The 25748-nt window shown below is 45.0% G+C and overlaps 1 long non-coding RNA gene across 1 annotated transcript; it reads left to right on the top strand.

Annotated features, from left to right (window-relative positions):
* Positions 1 to 14914: 14914 nt before the first annotated feature.
* LOC138370642 (uncharacterized) lies at positions 14915 to 25492 on the top strand. Its single transcript, XR_011230186.1, has 2 exons — positions 14915 to 15659; positions 25242 to 25492. It is a non-coding gene; the product is annotated as an uncharacterized lncRNA (long non-coding RNA).
* Positions 25493 to 25748: the final 256 nt, after the last annotated feature.

Here is a 25748-nt window from a genome sequence, read left to right as displayed (position 1 = left end):
CACCCCTTGACAGGTTAATGTGGAATTGGGTTAAAAGAGTAGTTAAGAACATAGTTTCAGCCTCTACTGCCGAGTTCATAAACAAGTGTATGTATCCAGGAACTGGGCCCTGGGGAAATATTGCTCCCCGAAAACTGCAGCAAGTTGAAAAGGACAAGAAGAAGAAGAAGAGAATGTTGAAGAAAATTCAATAAGCAACTTGAAGAGAAAACACGACGGCAAAGGTGATGAAAAATTTATTGGATTATCTGTGCCAGGAGGGGAGGGGGGGGGGTGGCTGGGAAGATGGGGCTAGGGAGCTAATGCTCAACCCTAAAGGTACAGGTAGATATGTTTGTTTAGGTGTGCGTACACGCACACACACACACCTGTTGATTACGTTTGTTTACCTCTTGATTGACGGTTGAGAGGCGGGACCAAAGAGCCAGAGCTCAACCCCCGCAAGCACAAATAGGAGAGTACAAATTAGTGAATACACACACACACACACACACACACACACACACACACACACACACACACACACCACACACACACACACACACACACTCCACACACACACACACACACACACACACACACACACACACACACACACACACACACACACACACACACACACACACACACACACTCCACACACACACACACACACACACACACACCACACACACACACACACACACACACACACACACACACACACACACACACACACACCTAGTACCTCAAAGTCGGGTCTAGGCACTATTTGCCTTCATAAAATAATAAAGTCTTGTTTGAAAACTTAAAACATCCATAGTCTTAAAGTCATAAATTCCAACAGACAGAAGACAGCAGTTAATGCATTAGTTGAACGACACATATAAAGGTTTTGGGGCCCAGGACATGAAGCTCGACTTTGCAAATTACAGTGGATCAATTTTACTATGCAAGCGCGCACATTCCACTACCAGCTGGTCGTTCAACTCACAATTATCACCTTGATAGAACGGACGATGACCAATTTTGTCCCCCCGTAAGTAAGTAACGTATTGGGTCGAGCCCAGCTGTTAACGTGTGTAACAACCTTTTATACACACCAGTCCTGCCTACACTCTAAAGTGTTACACCAGTTACGTTACAGTAAGAGTAACAACAGGTATGTAGTTCCATTAGTAGCAAGAGGTAGTTAAGTTCCAACAGGAATAATAGGTATGTTAAGTTTCAATAGGAATAATAGGTATGTTAAGTTTCAATAGGAATAATAGGTATGTTAAGTTTCAATAGGAATAATAGGTATGTAAAGTTTCAATAGGAATAATAGGTAGTTAAGTTCCATTAGTAGCAAGAGGTAGTTAAGTTCCAACAGGAATAATAGGTATGTTAAGTTTCATAGGAATAATAGGTATGTTAAGTTTCAATAGGAATAATAGGTATGTTAAGTTTCAATAGGAATAATAGGTATGTTAAGTTTCAATAGGAATAATAGGTATGTAAAGTTTCAATAGGAATAATAGGTAGTTAAGTTCCATTAGTAGCAAGAGGTAGTTAAGTTTCAATAGGAATAATAGGTAATTAAGTTTCGGTAGTTAAGTTTCAATAGGAATAATAGGTAGTTAAGTTCCAATAGTAGCAAGAGGTAGTTAAGTTCCATTAGTAGCAAGAGGTAGTTAAGTTCCAATAGGAATAATAGGTAGTTAAGTTCCATTAGTAGCAAGAGGTAGTTAAGTTTCGGTAGTTAAGTTTCAATAGGAATAATAGGTAGTTAAGTTCAATTAGTATCAAGAGGTAGTTAAGTTTCAATAGGTATAATAGGTAGTTAAGTTCCATTAGTAGCAAGAGGAAGTTAGTTCCAATGGGAATATAGGTAGTTAAGTTCCATTAGTAGCAAGAGGTAGTTAAGTTCCAATAGGAATAATAGGTAGTTAAGTTCCATTAGTACCAACAGGTAGTTAAGTTCCCTTAGTACCAATAGGTAGTTAAGTTCCCTTAATACCAACAGTTAAGTTCCCTTAATACCAACAGTTAAGTTTCCTTAGTACCAAGAGGTAGTGAATATGCACTTAGTGCGGTGGTGTTGCACTTGAGAACACCCAACCACCGTCTCACATTCCTCTATCACAAACACACTTTACAAAATAAATAGACTGCTATATAACATGGAGTCTATTGTGCCAGTTTAGCACAATAGACCGCAATATTCTATTCTGTGCTAGTTTAAAATACCCAAATAAAGTTATTTCGAAAACCAAAGAAAAAGCCATAGAGAGAAAAAAAAGAAAGAAAACAGTTTTGATTGACAAAACGTATTGCGAAGAAAAATAAATAAAAATAGAATAGGCAAACGTTAGTAAATCAGGTCACACTAACAACATTAGTAAATCAGGTCACACTAACAACGTTAGTAAATCAGGTCACACTACAACGTTAGTAAATCAGGTCACACTAACAAGGTTAGTAAATCAGGTCACACTAACAACGTTAGTAAATCAGGTCACACTAACAACGTTAGTAAATCAGGTCACACTAACAAGGTTAGTAAATCAGGTCACACTAACAACGTTAGTAATCAGGTCACACTAACAACGTTAGTAAATCAGGTCACACTAACAACGTTAGTAAATCAGGTCACACTAACAACGTTAGTAAATCAGGTCACACTAAGTGTTTACAATCCCTGTAGGGCAATAACGTCATTGATGTTCCATTGGTGTTGCACTTGGGGCAATAATGGATCACTAATTGCTTCCCCTTGTTCACATCAATAACTGCATTAGCGATGTGATTAATTATTTAACTGAGAGGGATAACAACCTGGTACATATGTCGGCCCTGAGGGCGTGGTCACCCTAATGACTGAGTGGTATGGTGTGGAAGTGATGAATAGTATGGTGTGGAAGTGATGAATAGTATGAATAGTATGGTGTGGAAAATGGTGACGTCGTGTCATCACAACGGGCAATTCTTCCTACCGCTTGTTAATGACGCCTGTGTCCCGTCCTATCTTCAGATGATTTCAGGCTTAGCGGCCCGATCCTCGACCAGGCCTCCTTTTTGTTACACACAACCCCGGGAAGCAGCCCGTAGCAGCTGTCTAACTCCCAGGTACCTATTTACTGCTAGGTAACAGGGCATCAGGGTGAAAGAAACATTTTGCCCATTTGTCTCCGCCTCCACCGGGGATCGAACCCGGAACCTCAGGACTGCGAATCCGAAGCGCTGTCCACCCAGCTGTCAGGCGCCCTGGAGATTATTTCTAAACAATTATATTATCTATCTAAAGTCACATCTATTTAAAAACACGTTCGAATCAACTAACATTAAAGATGATTTAAACAACAATAATGTTTAGAAATTATATAAACACATAGTAGTAGGCATCCATCAGCCTGAGGAGACTGATGGATGATGGAGACTGAGTTACCTAGAGTTGCGCATAGGGGAGGGGGGGGGGGGGTAGAAATAGCCTAAGCTACTCTATCCTTTTGAGATGTATTTTTTCTTGTCTCGATAAACTTACTTGAATTTGAACTTGGAGTTGGGCTCTGGTTGTCGAGGCGAGCCTCTCCAGGGAGCAAAGTCAGGGTTGGTCGATACAGAGAATACGTAATGGACAATTAGAAAGTAGAACTTGGTACTACTGAACTTGGACAAACCTAAAAAAGGGATGTTGTATTTATGTCGCTAATGAGGTGCAACAGGTACTCTGAGAGAGAACTCTATCAACATCAGAGGCCCGAGACTGTTCAACACGCTTCTGCTACACATAAGGGGCATAACTGGCCGACCCCAGTGTTCAAGAGAGAACTGGATAAGCACCTCCAAAGGATACCTGATCAACCAGGCTGTGACTCATACGTCAGGCTGCGAGCAGCCGCGTCCAACAGCCTGGTTGATCAGTCCGGCAACCAGGAGGCCTGGTCGACGACCAGGCCGCGGGGACGCTAAGCCCCGGAAGCACCTCAAGGTAACCTCAACGTAATGAAACTAACTAACCTAACCTAACCCATCGTAGGCCTAATATACGCTATATCTGAGATCTAATATAGTACATATATAGGCTTTTTTATATGGCTTGACTAGGCCTCGAACATTTAATTTAGTTTTTTTAGTTTTTTTTTTTTCCAGACTTTTATTGAGTGAATAGTACCAAATTCTACTATCTAATAGTCCATTACGTCGATATATGTACAATTTTTCACATAGTTACAATAAGTACTATCTAAACATGAGAATGGGTTGTGATATATGTCTCCAATGCTTGAAACAATCCATCAATCCCAGGTTGATTATGTTGGCGGGTAATATGTTCCATGAATAGAAAAAATCTGTTTCCAAACCAGTATTTACCCAGGTAAATCCTGCAAATAATCAAAGCGGAGCAAATTCCTGTATGGCGAGAAGTGAACTAAGTGGTTATCGCTGAAGACGACTCGGGTGACGAAGACGACACCGGAGTATGGACGACACCCTGGAGGCTGGGGCAGGAGCCACACCCGGCAGTGGTGCTGTCTGCCCGGCAGACCCGGCAGACAGCAGGAAATGGAAGGAAGTGATGAAGGGGAGAAAGGCAGAAATCATCTTCCTTTTGACTTGGCAGCTTACGGCATGATTACCGGGTGGTGGAGGGGAAGAGAGAGGGGAGGGAAACAGAGGGAAGGAAAAAGAGGGGACTGAGAGATGATGGGAGATTAGAAAACAAAGGGTTGAGACACAGGTAAAGGGGGGATTAGGAGACACGGGGGGGGGGGGGGAGAGGTAAGCCATTTAAAGAGGAGAGGGGGAAAGGAATGAGGGATAAAGAGAGGGGAGAGGGGGTGGGGGAGAGTCAGGTTACACCGCTATAACAAATCCGTCTTTAATGGTGCTGTCGCCTGTCTTCCTCACTCCTCGTTATTCATCCCCTGCTGACACACACACACACACACACACACACACACACACACACACACACACACACACCACACACACACACACACACACACACACTCACACACACACACACACACACACAGGCTGACTCCATACACAGTTTCAAATGTAGATATGATAGAGCCCAGTATGCTCAGGACTCTGTACATCAGTTGATTGACGGTTAAGAGGCGGGACCAAAGCGCCAAAGCTCAACCCCCGCAAGCACAAATAGGTGAGTACACACACACACACACACACACACACACACACACACACACACACACACACACACACACACACACACATACACACACACAAACAGCAAATAGGTGATACACACACACACACACCGTGTGTGTGGTGTAGCTGGTAAGGTGCTCCAGTGGATAAGGGAGTATCTGAGCAATAGGAAGCAGAGAGTTACGGTGAGGGGTGAGACCTCCGATTGGCGTGAAGTCACCAGTGGAGTCCCACAGGGCTCTGTACTCGGTCCTATCTTGTTTCTGATATATGTAAATGATCTCCCGGAGGGTATCGATTCATTTCTCTCAATGTTTGCAGACGATGCTAAAATTATGAGAAGGATTAAAACAGAAGAGGACTGTTTGAGGCTTCAAGAAGACCTAGACAAGCTGAAGGAATGGTCGAACAAATGGTTGTTAGAGTTTAACCCAACCAAATGTAATGTAATGAAGATAGGTGTAGGGAGCAGGAGGCCAGATACAAGGTATCATCTGGGAGAGGAAATTCTTCAGGAGTCAGAGAAGGAAAAAGACTTGGGGTTGATATCACGCCAGACCTGTCTCCTGCAGCACATATCAAGCGGATAACATCAGCGGCATATGCCAGGCTAGCCAACATACGAACGGCATTCAGAAACTTGTGTAAGAATCATTCGGAACTTTGTATACCACATATGTCAGGCCAATCCTGGAGTATGCAGCCCCAGCATGGAGTCCATATCTAGTCAAGGATAAGACTAAACTGGAAAAGATTCAAAGGTTTGCCACCAGACTAGTACCCGAGCTGAGAGGTATGAGCTACGAGGAGAGACTACGGGAATTAAACCTCACTTCGCTGGAAGACAGAAGAGTTAGGGGGGGTGACATGATCACACATTCAAGATTCTGAAAGGAATTGATAGGGTAGATAAAGACAGTCTATTTAACACAAGGGGAACACGTACAAGGGGACACAGGTGGAAACTGAGTGCCCAAATGAGCCACAGAGATATTAGAAAGAACTTTTTTTAGTGTCAGAGTGGTGGACAAATGGAATGCATTAGGAAGAGATGTGGTGGAGGCTGACTCCATACACAGTTTCAAATGTAGATATGATAGAGCCCAGTAGGCTCAGGACTCTGTACAATAGTTGATTGACGGTTGAGAGGCGGGACCAAAGAGCCAGAGCTCAACCCCCGCAAACACAACTAGGTGAGTACAACTAGGTGAGTACACACACAAACACACACTATCTTGACCCAGCAGAATGAGTGATAGTCAAATAAAAAGCGATCGCTGAAGGTGAGAGCTGTGTGTTCGTGCGTGCGTGCGTGTTCTTATTACCTAAGTGTAGTTACAGGATGAGAGCTACGCTCGTGGTGACCCGTCTTCCCAGCACTCTTTGTCATATAACGCTTTGAAACTACTGACGGTCTTGGCCTCCACCACCTTCTCACCTAACTTGTTCCAACCGTCTACCACTCTGTTTGCGAAAGTGAATTTTCTTATATTTCTTCGGCATCTGTGTTTAGCTTGTTTAAATCTATGACCTCTTGTTCTTAAAGTTCCAGGTCTCAGGAAATTTTCCCTATCGATTTTATCAATTCCTGTTACTATTTTGTATGTAGTGACCAGGTACACCCAGGTACCTATTTTTACTGCTAGGTAACAGGGGCATAGGGTGAAAGAAACTCTGCCCAGTGTTTCTCGCCGGCGCCTGGGATCGAACCCAGGACCACAGGATGACAAGTCCATTGTGCTGTCCGCTCGGCCGACCGGCTCCCATGCAGACAAAGACGTTCTCAATGTCCACCCAAAACTTCCTTGGGAGCAACTGAGGATAACTCCACATACACAGTAGCCAGAGCAGGTACGGTACTCTTAGCAAGAGTGACTGTAGCCTTTATAATAAAATAACCAGAGGCGAGGCTCAGGAGCTCAAGCTCGACCTGCAAGTACATGTTTTTCTAACGCATCTCTTATCTAGCTCCACAACCCAACCCTCCTCCTCCCCCTCCCACCCCCCCATACTAAATTCCGAGCGCCCCCCCCCTCGACGATCATATTAAAGGTGCCTCTCTGCTCCAGGTCGCTGGCGTCGGCTGAACCAGATTACTGAACGGTGAGGTATAATTGTACTCCTTCCGTCCCCTCAGCTGGTCTCTTAGGCTTATTGCATAGTCTTGTGAGACACAGGTGACGCTGCTAAGTGCCCCCCTCTCCCAGGACCCTCTCTACTGCCTTGTTGGGAACTACTTGTTGGGAACTACTCCTCTGATGAGCCACAGGTAATGTTACTGATTTGCGTATTGATGTTGTAGTGATGTTCCTAATGCGTCTCGGTCAGTACCCTGCTTCATCCCAACACAACTCCTTACACACACACACACACACACACACACACACACACACACACACACACACACACACACACACACACACACACACACACACACACACACACACATACATACATACACAGGGGCCTGGTAGCCTGGTGGATAGCGCGCAGGACTCGTAATTCTGTGGGACGGGTTCGATCCCGGGCGCCGGCGAGAAACAATGGGCAGAGTTTCTTTCACCCTATGCCCCTGTTACCTAGCAGTAAAATAGGTACCTGGGTGTTAGTCAGCTGTCACGGGCTGCTTCCTGGGGGTGGAGGCCTGGTCGAGGACCGGGCCGCGGGGACACTAAAGCCCCGAAATCATCTCAAGATAACCTCAAGATGCTGCTATGGCGGTGTGTCCACTCACAGGATGAGCGGCGCTGCCTGATAAACTCGCCCTCTGGGGCAAAATTTATAAAACAAAACAAAAAATACCAATAGAACCGAGAACTGGAGCGGAAGACAGCAAATGAGATGATGGAATTTATTGCACGAAAATGTGCATCTGCAACGGTGCAGTCGAAGGAGGTGTACGAGATCAAAGCACCAGGAGAAAACCAACTTTGTATAAGAAAGGGCAGCATGGATTTGGAACGGGGAAGTCTTGCCTGACAAACTGGATCGAGTTCTATGACAGGGTTAACTAAAATAAGACAAGAAAATAGAAGGCAGGGTAGCTTGTATTTTCCTAGATTGTCAAAAATGCATTTGACACTTCCTCATGTCTGGTGTAAAAGATGGAGAAGCAAGGTAGGATAACTGGAGAAACACTGAACTGGTTGAGGGAGTACCTGAAGGGCAGAAAACAAGAGTCAGAGTCAAAAATCAGAGTCAAAATCAGAGTCACAGTTAGTGAGGAGGTATCAAGCTGGAGGAAGATAACAAGTGGGGTCCCACAAGGCTCTGTCTTGGGACCGCTGCTGTTCCTAATTTATGTGAACGTCCAACCTGAGCAAGAATGAGCCCCGTATATGTCAGTGTCTGCAGATGACTTTGAAGCAAATGAGGAATGTAAAAACAGAGGAGGACTGCAGGAAGTTAAGGGAGGACTTTGACAAACTCCAGGAGTGATCAAACAAGTGGTCACTGGAATTGAATCCCAACAAGTGTAATGTAATGAAGATGGGAAAAGGAGAATTAGAGATCAAGAGGTATCAACACCACAAGGGAAAGGCAGCCGGAGGAATCTGAAAGAAAGATTTGGGAGTAGATATAATACCAACAATAACACTTGAGGAACACATAATTAGAGAACAAACAGGTCGGGAGTCAGAGCATCAGACAACCGACCATTAGGAAGGCGGAATCCAAGAGTTAACAGCTCGATGCTTCAGGCATAAAATGCACCCGCACACACACACACACACACATACACGCACACGCGCGCGCACACACAAGCACACACACACTGAAAATATGGCCAATATAAAGTTTTCACCCACACAAAAATTTTCTCGAATCTGGAATCTGTTTGCTATTTGAGTGAATGATGCGGAGGGAGGCAAGTTCTTGTTGAGACTGGAAGACTGGGAGACTGGGAGGGAGTAGGGACTGAGCAAGACTGGAAGGTACTGTCAAATATTTGAAGAGACTGTGAAGCACTGGAAAATGCTGGCATGAACTGGAAAATAAAGATAAAATGATAAAAACTGGAAGAAACTGGAGGGGGCTGTAAGAGACTAGGAGGGACTGGAAAAGATTGGAAGCTACAGAGAGGTACTGTAATAAGAGTTGAAGGGACTGGAAAATACAGAGACTGGAAGAAACTGGGTAGAACTGAAAAGGATTGGAATAGACTGGGATGAACTGGAAGCAACTCACAGAGACTGCATGGAAGGTTCAGGAAGGGACTGGAAGAGACTGGAACCAACCCAATCCAGCCTTATCTAACCCAACTTCAACCAAAACGATAACAAAGTTAGTCAATACAATTTACATTCTGGAAATGGAAATGTCGCATTATATTTGAATTTTACAATACCTAAATGTAGAGCGAATTTTGCAATATGCATAAAGTTACCACTTTGTGTAGTGACCGTATATGTTCTTGGTGTCCCCTCGATTCCAGTCATTTCTCCTGCTCTGAATGGGGGGGGGGGGAGTGAGAACAGAGCACCAGAGGATTGAGCAGTGTGAGCACTGTGATGGGATCCCGGGATTTGCAGGTTCTCATAATCTATGTGTGTGTGTGTTTACGTGTAGTCACCTAGTTGTGATGGCGGGGGTTGAGCTTCAGGTCTTTGGTGCCGTCTCTCAACTGGTGTACAGATTCCTGAGCCTACTGGGCTCTATCATATCTACATTTGAAACTGTGTATGGAGTCAGCCTCCATCACATCACTGCCTAATGCATTCCACCTGTTAACTACTCTGACACTGAAAAAGTTCTTTCTAACGTCCCTGGTGGCTCATTTGTGTGCGTGTGCGCGCGTGTATGCGCGTCATCTTTCCAGTCAGTAGTTAATATTTTAACGACATTTCAGTATATTTATCTCAGGAAATTGCCAATTCAACTTAGGTCTAGACCACCGTCTGATGACTGACATGTCTACCTCTCGCGTCCACCTTCTCCCCCATGTCTTACTGGCTCAGGATCTTGATCCTGACAACTTCTTCAAAAGGTCAGATGTAACACAAACAAGGAACAACGGTTTCAAGCTAAACCTCAATGTAAGACAGAGGACAGGAGATACTTTTCACCCACAGGGTTATAAACCCATGGAACCGCCTACCCGCCGAAGTTGCAAACGTTAAAATTGTTATGTTTTAAAATCCACCTGGAGAGGCTCATCAAGACAAATGAGGGGACTTACGACAAGCCGCCGGCTTTCTGTTCTCATTGAGGCCACTAGTGTTAGTGGCCCTCAGGTAAATCAGGTAAATCAGGCTCAGGTGTAAAGTTTTCATCCCTGACCTGAAGATATGGACTGTCTCTCATAACTGCACTTAACTTCTATATAAACTTTGGCAATTCCCCTTAACTTCTTATGTGTTATTTATCATATCCAGTCTGTTTCTTCTTCCCTCCAGCGTGGTGTAGCTGAGTTGCCTCAGCCAGTCACTACAGCTCTCTTGATCAGATCATTAACGTAAGAACATATGAATAAAGACAGCGGCAGAAGGTCTATTGTCTCATATGAGGCAGCTCCTATATACATCCACCCAAACTCACAAGAACATAAGTTATTGTGAGTCAAGGACATAAGTTCTTGCGCACATCTGACCTTCATAAGAAGTTGTCTGGGACCGGGACCAAAGAGCCAGAGCTCAACCCCCCTGAAGCACAATTAGGTGAGTACATCTGATGGGTCAAGCCGTACGCTTGACTGCTAAATCTGCTTGACAATGGCCGGGCGCCGCGTGCTCTCTTATTTATTTATTTATTTATTTATTTATTTATTTATTTATATACAAGAAGGTACACTGGGTTTGTGAGGCTACATAGTACAGTATTTACAATCTTGTAAAGCCACTAGTACGCGCAGCGTTTCGGGCAGGTCCTTAATCTAACAGATAATTTTAAGTAGGTAAATTCTAGCAGAATTAATAAAATGATAACAGATACATTGCAAGAAAAAAAATGAGATGAGAGAGATTACTAAGTATAGTAAAGCACATTGGTATATTAAAGCTCTGATTGATTACATTGACAGCCTGATTGGTAGTTTAAACGAGATTAATAGACACCATACAGCAGATTGATAGCACATATAAGACAGCAATGATCGCAACTCAAAACACAAGATAACGTCAACCTCGTCTTTTGTAACCCAACTTCCTGTACTGAACTGACGAAACAGATGTGAGCAAGCTGACTGTTGTGGGAAGCATCCTCGAGTGCCACATCGTTGGCTACGGGGACGTTGATAACCCTGGCAATCTTTCTCTCATCAAACTCTAACTTTGAGCAGCGCACAAACGCCGCGCTGCTGATCTCATACAAACTTTTAAAACACTGAATAATTTGGATGATATTGATCCAGAGAACCTGTTTACCAGACCACACACTAGAAGGTGAAGGGACGACGACCTTTCGGTCCGTCCTGGACCATACTCAAGTCAGGAACCGCCCCAATCGACTTGAGAATGGTCCAGGACGGACCGAAACGTCGTCGTCCCTTCACCTTCTAGTGTGTGGTCTGGTCAACATACTTCAGCCACGTTATTGTGACTCATCGCCAGACAACTTGTTCAAAAGTTCAGATGTAACACGAATAAGAAGCAACGGTTTCCAGCTTCAAGAAACCACAATACGAGACATAAAACAGGAAATGCCTTTTCGCCCACAGGGTTATAAATCCCATAGGGTAATAAAATTATAAATCCATGGAACCGCCTACCTGCCGTGAAGAACATTCCAAAACTCTGTTGAATTTTAAATTCCAGTTCGATAAATTCATCATGACAAATGATAAGAGACCTTTGACAAGCCAAAGGCTTCCTGTCCTCGTCGAGGCCATGAAAAAGACAATGGCCCTCAGGTAAATTTCAGGTAAATTTAGGCATGAAAGCCACAATTAGCTAATAGATCAGTCATGCGTTACAAGAAAGAAAGAAAACGGAAGGTTAGCTTAAAATAATAAAGAAAACTATTGCAGGAGGAACTTTTACATATATTATTGTACATGCTCTTTCAGCCCTCCTGTTTAGTTAGCACCTATTGTGACGATCGTCAATAGTCACGAATTCGTACGAACTTAGCTTTTAGACAGTGCTACACTGATCACTAAGGAATTATGTTAAAATAAATGAATTTAAAACACAAATTTAAATATTCCTACGCCTAGTATAGCGCAGGTGGGGCAGGGAGAGGGGCAGGTGGGGCAGGGAGAGGGGCAGGTGGGGCAGGGAGAGGGGCAGGTGGGGCAGGGAGAGGCCAGGTGGGGCAGGGAGAGGGGCAGGTGGGGCAGGGAGAGGGGCAGGTGGGGCAGGGAGAGGGGCAGGGAGAGGCCAGGTGGGGCAGGGAGAGGCCAGGTGGGGCAGGGAGAGGCCAGGTGGGGCAGGGAGAGGGGCAGGTGGGGCAGGGAGAGGCCAGGTGGGGCAGGGAGAGGCCAGGTGGGGCAGGGAGAGGGGCAGGTGGGGCAGGGAGAGGGGCAGGTGGAGCAGGGAGAGGGGCAGGTGGGGCAGGGAGAGGCCAGGTGGGGCAGGGAGAGGCCAGGTGGGGCAGGGAGAGGGGCAGGTGGGGCAGGGAGAGGCCAGGTGGGGCAGGGAGAGGCCAGGTGGGGCAGGGAGAGGGGCAGGTGGGGCAGGGAGAGGGGCAGGTGGGGCAGGGAGAGGGGCAGGTGGGGCAGGGAGAGGCCAGGTGGGGCAGGGAGGGGGCAGGTGGGGCAGGGAGAGGCCAGGTGGGGCAGGGAGAGGGGCAGGTGGGGCAGGGAGAGGGGCAGGTGGGGCAGGGAGAGGCCAGGTGGGGCAGGGAGAGGGGCAGGTGGGGCAGGGAGAGGGGCAGGTGGGGCAGGGAGAGGGGCAGGTGGGGCAGGGAGAGGCCAGGTGGGGCAGGGAGGGGAGGACAGCCAACAAAGACAGCTAAACAAAGCACTCCGAGGGTTAACAACCTGTAACTGGGTTTATTGCCAGGCTGTTACCGGCATGATGGACGGAACGACCATAGTTACCACTGGACCACCATAGTCACCATACACCCACCACTGGACCACCATAGTCACCATACACCCACCACTGGACCACCATACACCTACCACTGGACCACCATAGTCACCATACACCTACCACTGGACCACCATAGTCACCATACACCCACCACTGGACCATCACAGTCACCATACATCCACCACTGGACCACCATAGTCACCATACACCTACCACTGGACCACCATAGTCACCATACACCTACCACTGGACCACCATAGTCACCATACACTTACCACTGGACCACCATAGTCACCATACACCTACCACTGGACCACCATAGTCACCATGCACCTACCACTGGACCACCATAGTCACCATACACCTACCACTGGACCACCATAGTCACCATACACTTACCACTGGACCACCATAGTCACCATACACCTACCACTGGACCACCATAGTCACCATACACTTACCACTGGACCACCATAGTCACCATACACCTACCACTGGACCACCATAGTCACCATACACTTACCACTGGACCACCATAGTCACCATACACCTACCACTGGACCACCATAGTCACCATACACTTACCACTGGACCACCATAGTCACCATACACCTACCACTGGACCACCATAGTCACCATACACCTACCACTGGACCACCATAGTCACCATACACCCACCACTGGACCATCATAGTCACCATACACCCACCACTGGACCACCATAGTCACCATACACCTACCACTGGACCACCATAGTCACCATACACCTACCACTGGACCACCATAGTCACCATACACCTACCACTGGACCACCATAGTCACCATACACCTACCACTGGACCACCATAGTCACCATACACCTACCACTGGACCACCATAGTCACCATACACCTACCACTGGACCATCATAGTCACCATACACTTACCACTGGATCACCACAGTCACCATACACCTACCACTGGACCACCACAGTCACCATACACCTACCATGGGACAATCACAATCCCCACCTTCCTTCACAATCCCCCAACTGCTTCCTTCACAATCTACACCACCTTCATTTACAATCTTCATCTACTTCCCCACCTCACTATATTACCTTCCACCTTCACAATCACTATTCCTCCTCTCTCACAATACCTACCTTTTCACAATCCCACATACCTCCCTCACAATTCCATATCCTTCATAATACGTCATCCCTTACAATCTTACCTCCTTCACTATCCCCTCTCCCTCACAATCCCCTCTCCCCCCTCTCCCTCACTATCCCCTCTCTCTCCCCTCTCCCTCACAACTACCCCTCTCACTATCTCACCATCCTCGTGCCTGCAAAACAATATTATATTCAAATTATTCGTCTAGAAATTTCTGTTCTCCCTCCCTCTCTCTCTCTCTCTCTCTCTCTCTCTCTCTCTCTCTCTCTCTATTGTCTCTCTGGAAGAGAGATTTAAATTGGAAACGGAACCATATTCTGCTTCCAATTTAACTGAACGAAAAAGACGCAGTGAACCCAAAATGTGAACAAAGCTTCAAATATATATATATATATATATATATATATATATATATATATATATATATATATATATATATATATATATATATATTTTTCACTGTGAAATTTATTCCTGTTAAGTATTTTCCTTAACTGGATAAAATATTACATTAACGTGAAGCTCGCGACACAAAAACACTGTGATGGTCGAAATATATTTTTCTCCAAAGTTTGGGTGGACAGTTACATTAGCTGGAGGGACTGGACCAGTGTCCAGCGATGGTGTCCAGCGATGGTGTCCAGCGATGGTGTCCAGCGATGGTGTCCAGCGATGGTGTCCAGTGGCAGTGTCCAGCGATGGTGACCAGCGATGGTGTCCAGCGATGGTGACCAGCGATGGTGTCCAGCGATGGTGTCCAGCGATGGTGTCCAGCGATGGTGTCCAGCGATGGTGTCCAGCGATGGTGTCCAGCGATGGTGTCCTTCCAAATTGTCAGGAAGTACATATATCTCTTTTGCATATTATTATTATACATTTCTTCACTATTGCTGATTGGTAATATTCTATATTCATTACTTTTGGTCATTCTTCCATGTCCTTTATCCCTCGTCTCCTCCACCTTCTCATTCTCTTCATACTTCGCTCCTCTTCTTCCTCCAAGAGGTTATTTTGCCTTTTTGTTTTGATTACGCGTTTATTCCAGTGTTCTTCGCTTCAGTAGTAGACTGTTATACCATTCAGTTACAACTTTCGTTACTACGTCTGTTTTTATCCCTATCCCTTTTTCTCTCACCCTCTCCTTTCTCCCTCACCATCTCCTTTCTCCCTCACCCTCTCCTTTCTCATCATTTCCAGGCGTCATTCTTTACTCAAGTCATTATCTGCCTATTTTCCAGGAAGCTGAGACTATCCTCTTGCGCCTGGCTGGCTGGCCGGGCGCACCTGGAAGATCATTCCTGGACCGACATATAAAGTGGTCTTCATGACGCCCTGGAACCAAGTTGGCTCGTTTCCAGGCTCACTCGCCCGAGATACCATCCCTTCCAGCAGGTCCAGTCATTTCCTCCTGCCACTCATTCCAGTTCCAAACAATATATGGTTCCAGTTTCCCTGGAATCCTTTGGGTACGAAGACCCTCCTTGATGGAAAGATACAAACTCGTTACCCAAATAAGGTTACAACCCCTATCAGCCCTAAACAATGAGGAAACAAGCAATTCCAGGACATCGGGAGCATTGCTGGATGTGTATTCATTCGTTTCAGACTCCAAAAAAGGTTTACACTGTCCCGTTCAGATAACTTACATGATTCGTATGACATTTTAGGGTACAATACACAGGTGTACCACACACCAGACACAGGTGTACCACACACCAGACACAGATGTACTACACACCAGACACAGGTGTACCACACACCAGACACAGGTGTACCACACACCAGACACAGGCGTACCACAACACCAGATATAATACATGCAGCGAGACACTAGACACCTGGAGTATGCAGCACCAGCCCGGAGTCCATAGTTACTTAAAAACAAGACAAAGTTAAAGATTCAGAGGTATGCCACCAGACAAGTCCCAGAGCTGAGAGGTATGAGTTATGAGGAAAGGCTACGGGAATTAAAACTCACGTCCCTGGATGTCCCTGGAAGTCACTGGAGAGAAGAGTAAGTGGAGACATAATCACCACCTACAAAATCCTCAGGGAGAATTGACAGGGTGGATAAAGATAAACTATTTAGCACGGGCGGATTACGAACAAGGAAACACAGGTAGAAACTGAGTACCCAAATAAACCACAGAGACATTAGAAAGACTTTTTCAGTGTCAGAGTAGTTAACAGATGGAATACACTAGGCAGAGATGTGGTGGAGGCTGACTCCATACACAGTTTCAAATGTAGATATGATACAGCCCAATAGGCTCAGGAATCTGTACACCAGTAAATTGACGGTTGAGAGGCGAGACCAAAGAGCCGAAGCTCAAAACTCCCGCGAGCACGACTAGGTGAGTACAACTAGGAGAACACACACACACACTCACACACACACACACACACACACACACACTCACACACACACACTCACACACACACACACACACACAGACACACACACAGGAAATAGGTTCATTCATAACAATGTTTGCGGATGAACCAAAATAAGGAGAATAATTAAAACAGCTGCGGGCTGTCACACAATGCAGGATATACTACAGTACCTGCACATGTAGTTTAAACAGTGGTTAATAGAATTTAAGCCAAGCAAATGTAAAGTTATGAGGCTAGGACTAGATCACAAATACTGAACAGAATGAAAGGAAGGCAACTTCCCATCTCAGAAAAAGAGAAAGACTTCAGAGTGGACAAGATAACGAATCTATCACAAACTTGATAGAATTCTGTGACTGGTCGGCAAACACCAAGCAAGATAAAGGCGGGTATATTGCAGTTTTTGGATTGTCAGAAAGACCTCGACACAGTACCCAACAAGAGACTAGTGCACAAGCAGTGCACAGCTCTAGTTCCTCTTGGATTACCAAACACAGCTCTAGTTCCTCCTGGATTACCAAACACAGCTCTAGTTCCTCCTGGATTACCAAACACAGCCCTAGTTCCTCCTGGATTACCAAACACAGCTCTAGTTCCTCCTGGATTACCAAACACAGTCCTAGTTCCTCCTGGATTACCAAACAGTCCTAGTTCCTCCTGGATTACCAAACAGCCCTAGTTCCTCCTGGATTACCAAACACAGTCCTAGTTCCTCCTGGATTACCAAACAGTCCTAGTTCCTCCTGGATTACCAAACACAGTCCTAGTTCCTCCTGGATTACCAAACACAGTCCTAGTTCCTCCTGGATTACCAAACACACCATTAGTTCAGTGTTAACATATAAATCTCTTCCACAACTGACCGAGATGTTATATTAATACTTAAAATAGCTTCATAACGCCACATTTTTTAAGGGTAACTGGTGTAATCGCCTGATAACCCAGCACTGAATACACACCACACCGTTTTCATTCTAGTTAAAAACATTTATCAACAAAAGGGTTAAATAGCTACATCTGGCACGTATTGCACAGGCATTTCCATAGCATAAAATGATTATCGTAATTGAATATCGTGGATTGATTTTCATCGTTGTTACAGTAATTGACGGAATGAATTCTTGTCAAAGCCAGGTTCCACTCACACGTTTTCCAACACACACACACTCCAACACACTACATATTCCTACATATACTCACACACAATACCCCCTCCCCTCCCCCAACTCTCTCTCTCTCTCTCTCTCTCTCTCTCTCTCTCTCTCTCTCTCTCTCTCTCTCTCTCTCTCTCTCTCTCTCTCTCTCTCTCTTACTACCTCACAGCGATTACAACATTCACTCCCCACTTTATCAAGTTATCTGCTTGTCTGTCTGTCTGTCTGTACATATATAAAGGTTTCCCATTTTCTGAGAGATGAATTCTCCTAGGCTAAGGGAGTCTGCATAGTCACCCAGTCGTTTACCTGTCAGAGCCAACGGTGCTTAACCTGACTGATCCTCTGCGACATGTCCTACATATGTAAGTGTTGTATTTCAACTGTATTCTTAAGTGTTGGCGAGATATAGATGTATAGTTACGTGTATGTATACAGGTATATATGTGCGTGTATACAGGTATGTATGTGTATATATATAAGTATGTATCAGGTATATATATATGCGCATTTATAAATGTATGGGGGTGTATGTATACTGTCATGTATGTGTATGTATATGTATGCATACAGGCGTGTATATGTTCACATGTGCACGAGTGTGTCAAGGTTAAAACATTACATTACTGCGGCTATTATCAGTTTGCTAACTTTAATTAAACTGACTTCAAGAAATTTAAGTTTTGAAAACTCATTTTGGAAACTGGGGGGGGGGGGGGCGGGGGGTTACTTTACCCAAACTGCTCTCTCAAGCTTTTTCCCGACACCAACAGCACGGTGACATAAACATGACATCATAGTCGGCTTGATCTGACGTCTTCCTTGTCCCGGGGGGGGGAAGGGAACTGTCAGGGGGGAAAGCGCCAAGCCATTACAACTATACAGCACTGGGAAGGGATCAGGATAAGGATTTGGGATGGGACGGGGGAAAGGAATGGTACCCAACCACTTGGACGGTGGGGGATTGGACGCCGACCTGCAAGAAAGGGATGGGGGGAAAGGTTGGTGTATTCACGTAGTTGTGACTGGAGAGTCCAGCGTCAGCTCCTGGGCCCGGTCTTTCGACCATCAGTAGTTCCATACGGCGAATCTTTTTTTTTTTTTTTTACTTTTTTTTCTTTTTTTCTATCATATTTACCTTTCAAATTGTGTATTTATTTGGTTTCGACAATTTCCTCATTTAGTCCGTTCCTCTCACGTATGACTCTTAGCCCGAGAAAGTTATATTTTTATATGTGACTTATTTGTGTTTCAAGTTTCCAATTATGTCTCCTAGTTCTGCCGTTTCGTACTTCGAACATTGCTTCCGTATCTACTTTGGCAATTCCCCATAGTATCTTGTATGTCGTTATCATGTCAGCCTTACTGTTTTTCTTCAGTGTAATGAGGTCTGGTTCCTCCAGTCTCTCCTTCATAGTTCAGTCCCCTTAGATCAGGAGCGAGTCTCGCTGCACGTCTTTGCGACTTTTCTAGTTTTTGGGACTTTTCTTGTTTGGTTTTGTGATGCCTTAAATACCTCTCGTGTATGTGTGTGTGTGTGTGTGTGTGTGTGTGTGTGTGTGTGTGTGTGTGTGTGTGTGTGTGTGTGTGTGTGTGTGTGTGTGTGTGTGTGTGTGTGTACTCACCTAGTTGTATTCACCTAATTGTGCTTGCGGGGGTTGAGCTCTGGCTCTTTGGTCCAGCCTCTCAACTGTCAATCAACTGGTGTACAGATTCCTGAGCCTACTGGGCTCTATCATATCTACACTTGAAACTGTGTATGGAACCAGCCTCCACCACATTGCTTCCTAATGCATTCCATTTAATGGAATGTGTGTGTGTGTGTGTGTACTAAGACTCGTCCCTTAATACCTTGTACGTTGTTGTCATATCTTCCCTGACTCGCCTGTCGTCTCCTCAACTGTCATAAATTTTTGTCGCATGTCTGTGTACTTCTGTAATCTTATCGTTTATTTGTGTATTTGGGGGCCGGCGGGCCGAGCGGACAGCACAATGGACACGTGATCTTGTGATCCCGGGTTCGATCCCGGGCACCGGCGAGAAACGATGGGTAGAGTTTCTTTTACCCTATGCCCCTGTTACCTAGCAGTAAATAGGTACCTGGGAGTTAGCCAGCTGTCACGGGCTGCTTCTTGGGGGTGAAGGCCTGGTCGAGGACCGGGCCGCGGGGACACTAAAGCCCCGAAATCAACTCAAGATAACCCTATGCGGTAGATGGACTCATAAAATCCTGCAGGCCTCTTTGTCAAGGCTCCCGAAGAACTCTGTCATAGTTGCCAGACTTACGTAAGCTGCAGACGCTATACCCACCAAACACACACCGAAACTACGACGTTGGTACAACGTTCGAACAAGTTTTAACACCTCCTAACCAGTTATAACAACCAATATAGCAAGTTGTAACAACGTTCTAATACGTCATAAACACGTTAAGCCAAGATGTAACAACTTTATTACAAGTTGTAACAAGCGGAAAATAGAGACAGTTTCGGTTTGTGTTTCCAGGGTAGTGTCTTGTATGACTGTGCATGTATGACTGTGCATGTATGACTGTGCATGTATGACTGTGCATGTATGACTGTGCATGTATGACTGTGCATGTATGACTGTGCATGTATGACTGTGCATGTATGAACAAAAGTATGACTTTTGTTCCCTCAGGCGACAGGTCTGGTGTATATAGTCACAGATCCTTCTCTTTCTTTATTTCTGGGACCCGCTCCCCTGTCAGTCTGCCGCGGGTCTTATCCTTTCCGCTCCTCGCTACGTTTCTCTTTATCAGGGTTGAACTTCAGCTCCTGGGTCTAGCCTCTCAGAAGAATAAACCGTTCTAACGAGTTATAAGACGTTAGTACCAAGCTACAAATATAAGAGACGCCTCAATATGCAGAGTTCAGCGTTGTTAGTGGCCCATCTTTTAAAAAGAAAACATTTCGTGTGTTTGTCAGCCTTGCATGTGCTCCTGATGTTGCTGGGTTTGTGTGTGTCTCACGAGGAAGGATTTGTCCACTCTTAGGCCTTTCCCTTGGCGCGTGCAGTTTTTTCCTCTTGTGTATCTTACCCGTCTTTTACACATAAGTTATCTTTATTGACCTTGCACTTGCTGTGTTGAGTTCTTTAAGCCACGTATCAAATTATTCTAGCATTTGAGCGTGTCTGTGTCCTAAACAATGTTTAGATATTTATTTTTATATAAAAATTCTAATTTGACATGTAATTAAGTTTCCCGAGCCAACGGCTTCCTGAAGTTGTTCAAACAGACTCTGAAAAAGAAACATTTTCGTCTCTATACCGTCTGTCTGTCTGTCTGTCTGTCTCTCTCTTTCTCTCTCTCTCTCTCTCTCTCTCTCTCTCTCTCTCTCTCTCTCTCTCTCTCTCTCTCTCTCTCTCTCTCTCTCTCTCTTTCTTGTTCTGTCATCTTTCCCTGTCCGCCGTCTCTCTCCCTTAACCGTTATTGTAACTCTCTCTTAAAATTACTTAAACTTGATATAATGTGTTGGTGGACGGTTGGTGGTGGTGGTTGTGTTGGTGGTGGTGGTTGTGCTGGTTGACGGGTTGTGATGGTTGTCAGTTCGCCTTGGCAACATCTGTCCTCAAGCCACACAGCTCATCAGTGATCCGTCTCCAAACTCGAGCTTCATATCTTCCTCTCTTCCAAACACCCGCTGCCAGGAACACGGCTGTGGCCCAAGTCTTCCTGGAACACGGCTGAAGCCCAAGTCTTCCTGGAACACGGCTGAAGCCCAAGTCTTCCTGAAACACGGCTGTAGCCCAAGTCTTCCTGGAACACGGCTGTAGCCCAAGTCTTCCTGGAACACGGCTGTAGCCCAAGTCTTCCTGGAACACGGCTGGAGCCCAAGTCTTCCTGGAACACGGCTGAAGCCCAAGTCTTCCTGGAACACGGCTGGAGCCCAAGTCTTCCTGGAACACGGCTGGAGCCCAAGTCTTCCTGGAACACGGCTGTAGCCCAAGTCTTCCTGGAACACGGCTGAAGCCCAAGTCTTCCTGGAACACGGCTGTAGCCCAAGTCTTCCTGGAACACGGCTGTAGCCCAAGTCTTCCTGGAACACGGCTGGAACCCAAGTCTCCCTGGAACGTCTTGCAGAAATGTTTCCTACTTTTCTCATCAGTTTTGCATGAAACGCAAATATTTACACATATGACTCGAGGCCTTCAGGCAGGTCATTATCATACACTAGCCCCAGGGGGCTTGAGGCAGGCACATGTGTCACCTCTGGTGTGTTCACCAGCACTTCTATGTGTTCACCAGCACTTCTATGTGTTCACCAGCACTCCAGCGAGTTCACCGCAGCCGTCCGATACGTTTCTTCACTATGGGCAGGATTCTCTCGATGGGGATGGTGTAGATAGAAGGCGTTTTGCAGCCCAGGAATGTGCAGTCTACCCGTCAGTCTCAAGTATGGTTGATCCGTAGCTGATTGTCGTAGTCCTCTGGGTTACAATGACAGGATTTACCACTCATATATCCCTGGATGTGTGTACTCACTTAGTTGTACTCACCTAGTGCTTGCGGGGGATGAGTTTTGGCTCTTTGGTCCAGCCTCTAAACTGTCAACCTGTTGATAGTTGACAGATTCTGGAGCCTACTGGAGGGGGCGCCTGACAGCTGGGTGGACAGCGCTTCGGATTCGTAGTACTGAGGTTCCGGGTTCGATTCCCAGTGGAGGCGGAGACAAATGAGCAAAATGTTTCTTTCAACCTGATGCTCCTGTTACCTAGCAGTAAATAGGTACCAGGGAGTTAGACAGCTGCTACGGGCTGCTCCCTAAGGGTGGAGGCCTGGCCGAGGACCAGGCCGCGGGGACACTAAGCCCCGAAATCATCTCAAGATATCCTACTGGGCTCTATCATATCTACATTTGAAACCGCGTACTTAGTCAGCCTCCACCACATCACTGCCTAAAGTATTCCATCTGTTAACTACTCTGACACTGAAAAAGTTCTTTCTAACGTGTCTGTGGCTCATTTGGGTTCTCAGTATCCCCCTGTGTCCACTTGTTCGCGTACCGCCCGTGTTAAACAGTTTATCCTTATCTACCCCTGTCAATTCCTCTGAGAATTTTGTAGGGAGTGATCATATCTTCCCCAACTCTTGCGTCTTCCAGTGTCGTGAGGCTCAGTTTCAGTAATCTATCCTCGTAGCTCATACCCCTCAGCTCGGGGACTAGCCTGGTGGCATACCGCTGAACCTTTTCTAACTTCGTTTTGTGTTTGACTAGATGTGGACTCCAGGCTGGAGCCGCATACTTCAGTATTTGTCTGACATATGAGGTATACAAGGTGTGTGTGTGTGTGTGTGTGTGTGTGTGTGTGTGTGTGTGTGTGTGTGTGTGTGTGTGTGTGTGTGTGTGTGTGTGTGTGTGCGCGCGCGCGCTACTTAACAGACTTGATAGCCACGAGGAGTAATTAAATCCCCATTTATCTTATAAGGTTATTATCATTTCACTAATTATTTTGATGAATAACGTCCATTCACTGGAATTGGGTTGAGAGGGTAGGAGGGGAGAGGAGAAAGTGGGAGGGGGGGGGGAGGGAAGAGTGGATGTTCTAATGCGTTGACCAATCATAATTCAGACTCGAGTCTTCCTTAGTTCATAATTGGCTGGCTCCTTGGCGGGTGAGCCCTCGCGTCGTAATGCCTTGATCTCAGTCTCGTTCGTCTCTGATCATTCTCTCTCTCTCTCTCTCTCTCTCTGTTTAGCACATTATCTCCCTCTCCCCCACCCGCCGCCCTCTATAACCTGTCCACTGCACTAACTCCCTTCCCCCGTCCCCACGCACACTAAATAATATGGGTGTTCCCCGCAGGGTGAAGTGTGGGACAGGAGGGGGCCAGGTCCAGCCCCGCCTGGGGCCTGGCACGCCCCCACCTTCTCGATGGGGACCCACGAGGCTGAAAATGAACAATTGACGACGTGTGGGTCCGTCCTGGGGACCCAAAAATATATATATATGCTATTTTTGGGTCACGTCCTTGTGTGATCTTCAGCCCCGCTACTTGGACTCATCACGAATGTAGATTTTGTGATTTCTTTTAATCTCAGATTAAATATTCTTTCTAAATAAATAAATTATTAAGATAAACTTCCATACTCTTAATTCGTTTTTTGTTATTATTATTTTCTATCACATATGTGGCCAGATATTTACAATGCTAACCAGCATATATACATTTTCTTCTGTCCTCCGTGGACAGGGTGAGAGATCTGTTAAACATATAGTTCAGTGATTTATTGAACATAAGGTGATTGCAGTGCTTTTAAAATGCTAATTTAACCTACAAACTCTTAATTCGCTTGTATATGTATAATTTTTCCCGCAAAGATTTGTGGGTCCCATTGGATTGGAAGTTAGCAGCGATCACCTCACCCAATCTTTAGCGCCGGTATAATAAGGGCCCTTGACAGGTGATTGGACTGGTTACGGGCTCACCATAGCCGGTGCTACATGGACATTTCGTTCTGAGTAGCTAAATCTAAAACAACAGTTGATTGGACAGCGTTTCGGATTCGTAGTCCTGAGGTTCCGGGTTCGATCCCCGGTGGAGGCGGAGACAAATGGGCAAAAAGTTTCTTTCACCCTGATGCCCGTTACCTACCAATAAATAGGTACCTGGGAGTTAGACAGCTGCTACGGGCTGCTTCCTGGGGGTTGTCTAACAAAAAGGAGGCCTGGTCGAGGACCGGACCGCGGGGACGCTAAGCCCCGAAATCATCTCAAGATAACCTCCCTACGCTTAAGGGAGGTCAGGTGACTCTTAGGGTGAGATGAACATACTTATAAATGTCTTCTGCTCCTGGATGTTGTCTTACTACACCTGAAGATGTTACATTCCTGAGGCAACGTTGAAGAGTAAGATGGAAAGATTAAGTGACTGAATCTTTTCATTTTGATTGTTGGACGTCTGGTGATGACTGTGACGTATTCAGGTATGGTAAGGTTACCTGTGTCGTGACTTAAGTGTTTCTTCATCCTCTAAAGGGTAGAAGATATTAACGTAGAATAGAAACTATCCGTAAGAAAATTAACATATTAGCTCATATAATATAACATATAATATAATAATATATATTATATTATATATATATATAATATTTTTTTTTTTTTTTTTTTTTTTTTTTTTTTTTATATATATATAAATTTATATATATATTTATATATATATATATATATATATAATTTATATATATATTTATATATATATATATAATATATATATATATATTATATATATATATAATATATATATATATATATATTATATATATATATATATATAATATATATATATATATATATATATATATATATATATATATATATATATATATATATATATATATATTAAGATTATCCCAATACCAAGCGAATTGACGTTTGCCTTTCCTTTGGACAATTCCAGCATCGTGGAGAGAGGGGACCCGCTGCATGGGTGACAACTTCTCCATATCGACCTACCCTGGCTTCGCGCCCCGGAGAGATCACTTCTGCCTCGACAACCCGAGCGCAACTCTATAGTCTCCCGAGACTGCCGGATGCCTACTATCTATCTACTTTATCTATTTGATAGATAAAGGATCAAAGTCTATCTCATAACCACTCCCACCGCCCTCATACCTCTTCCTCTCATAGACTTAAAATCTTGGAAATCTACTCATGTTTGTTTTTAATTAAACCCAAACTGATATTACTAGCTTTGCCTTCCTCGTTATTTACGCAAAAATAAACTAGAAAAAAAATTAACTGGATTAATTTTCTCTAAATTACGTTCACCTCTCCCGTTTGTGTTTCATTAATATCTCAACAATTTCAGTGTGGCTCGCCTGTGCTGCATTAGCGTTTCAATTTAAAGTAAATATGTTGAAGACTTTTATCGTAGCAAATTCACACATTTCCTTGTGAATTATTG

This window comes from Procambarus clarkii, chromosome 32 (assembly GCF_040958095.1).
Source record: "Procambarus clarkii isolate CNS0578487 chromosome 32, FALCON_Pclarkii_2.0, whole genome shotgun sequence".
NCBI lineage: Eukaryota > Metazoa > Arthropoda > Malacostraca > Decapoda > Cambaridae > Procambarus > Procambarus clarkii.
This window is presented reverse-complemented; position numbering and strand designations above follow the sequence as displayed.